This window comes from Protopterus annectens, chromosome 13.part0, assembly GCF_019279795.1.
Source record: "Protopterus annectens isolate FY-2018-M chromosome 13.part0, PAN1.0, whole genome shotgun sequence".
Classification (NCBI taxonomy): Eukaryota; Metazoa; Chordata; order Ceratodontiformes; family Protopteridae; genus Protopterus; species Protopterus annectens.
In genome coordinates this window covers 1241491935-1241494185 of record NC_056747.1, presented here as the reverse complement: position 1 = coordinate 1241494185, position 2251 = coordinate 1241491935, and the positions used below count along the sequence as shown (strand labels likewise).

Here is a 2251-nt window from a genome sequence, read left to right as displayed (position 1 = left end):
TCCAGACAGCCATTTTCAACTAACAGATCCTCAGGTCGAAAGTTGAAAAGAGGGGACACTTGTACAATACTAGTACTAAACGGTTTCTTATTCTGCGAGGTTCTTCTCAATCGTCCATAATTTCGAAGCATAACCATATATCGGCGCTTAAAATTTTTGGTCTGTTTCTCACATAACTCTCGGCAAATCCAGAAATAATCAGTGATTATACTTCAGACATATTGGCAAAATAAGAGGATGTGAATTAATATACATTTTCTGAACTATAATTTTTCTGTCTGGCAAATCATTGATGATTATAGTCTCTCAAAAAAATGACAGACATTTGACTTTTGTACTTCATTTCCTTCAGGAACTGGATGCTAATGAAAAAAAATGTTATTCTAGTAATTTGAGTTATATTTAACACCAGTCCATGATTTGCCTCATGCCTCTTCCTGTTTGACCAGAAGTTGTTAAAAGACAAGTATGTGTAACGCGTAAAAAACGGCAGCATTTAAGCTTTACTTATTTTCTGTATTGCAGTTTTATTTACCAGGCTTGTGAAACATCTGAAGTTCCATGGCTGTTTGCTTCCTGCAGAAACCATAAGGTGTGCCCCAAGGCGTCCGTTAAAACGGTTCCCTAGAGTATATAATTCTGACTTACACTTTAACTCGTGTTGAAAAAAGCGGTTGCTTACACTTAATAAATACTAACCATTGGAATTATAGACTTCGTTTAGTACATAAATGCATATTAATTCACACTATCTTATTCCATCAGTGTGTTGCGTTAGTAGTACTAATATTTTAAACACGTCTCCAATTATTTTCGAATTTGTCCAGATTTTTTTAGATTTGATTTAACGTTTAAGAGTTATGTCCAGTACATTTTAATCTTGTATTGCCGTCTGACTTTTCGAACCTTGAAGGTGATGGGAAAAATAACAGTGCCTCTTGCTGGTTTTATGTTTAGGAAATGAAACGTCAATTGCAAAGATCCGTTATTTAAGAAAATAAGCATGCGAACAAAAGACGCGGAAGTAACAACTTCTACAGGACTACGCAGACAAAATGGCGTTGTCTTGCGGAAGCTTTTTGTTAGACGTATAATGAGTATCGTCGGCAGTTAGTACGTGCATATTTGACGCAGTAGTTGGGAGTTGTAAACAAAACGAATCTGATGGAAAACATTAAATAACTTGTGATAAATATATGAATGGATAACTGACATCGGAGTATTTTAAAATACCAGCCATGAACTTTTTTGACCAAGAAGGTCCCATGGTGTAATGGTTAGCACTCTGGACTTTGAATCCAGCGATCCGAGTTCAAATCTCGGTGGGACCTCAGTTGCATTTTGTATTTTCTTTGATAGTTGGAATTCTGCATGAATACATGTTATTTTATTTAATTATTTAACATTTGTTTACCGGAAAAGTCCAACATGGAATGAAGCTAATTTTCAGCAAAGGCCCCAGAGAAATGCTTCAGATGCATGCCTTTGAAAGCAGCTAATTTTCAGCAAAGGTCCCGGAGAAACGCTTCAGATGCATGCCTTTGAAACCAGTTCTGATGATAAATGTCTTTGAAACCAGTTCTGATGATTTTTTTTTCCTATTCAGCAATGTTAGATGTAACAAGTAAATGCTGTCTAGCATTTCAGTTGGTTGCATGTTCTTCATAAAATGTAAACAAGAATATATCTTTGTTTAACAAACAAATTAATAATGAAAATATTTTATTACTTGGTTGCCTTGATCTTCAGCTTGGCCTTGGCTTAAGGTCTTGGGGTACACAATGACCTACTTGTGCTTGATCTGAATGTTCTTTTCTGAAGGACTAACTGGCTACACAGCTGCTTTTTACAGTGCATCAGTCTTAAATGTACCCATCTCACAAAAAGTACCTGCAAATGGTTACTAATGGAGGCTACATCCTTTGAGTCTCCTCTACATTGGCACCTTAGCTGCAAATGATATTATGAATTTACTGTTTCTCTACTGTATAAATTATTTTCTGACATTGTTTTATTGCCTCCATTTAAACTTTGTTTTGTAAAATGATTTGAAACTTTCTTGTAAATTGCTTCTGTTAGCTTTATTGCATAATTTAGTGGAACTTTTCTCCCCGGGCGGGTCTCCGCTGAAAAAGGGCTATCAGCTCAGTTGGACAAACCCAGTCAACAAATATAAAATAAATAAAATAAAATAAAAAGTTGTGACCAGTGAAGTACCCTGGCAAAAGAATGTAAAATAAAAAAATAAAAA

The 2251-nt window shown here is 35.3% G+C and overlaps 1 non-coding gene across 1 annotated transcript; it reads left to right on the top strand.

Annotated features, from left to right (window-relative positions):
• Window positions 1–1259: 1259 nt before the first annotated feature.
• TRNAQ-UUG lies at window positions 1260–1331 on the top strand. The gene has a single exon. It is a non-coding gene; the product is annotated as a tRNA-Gln (tRNA).
• Window positions 1332–2251: the final 920 nt, after the last annotated feature.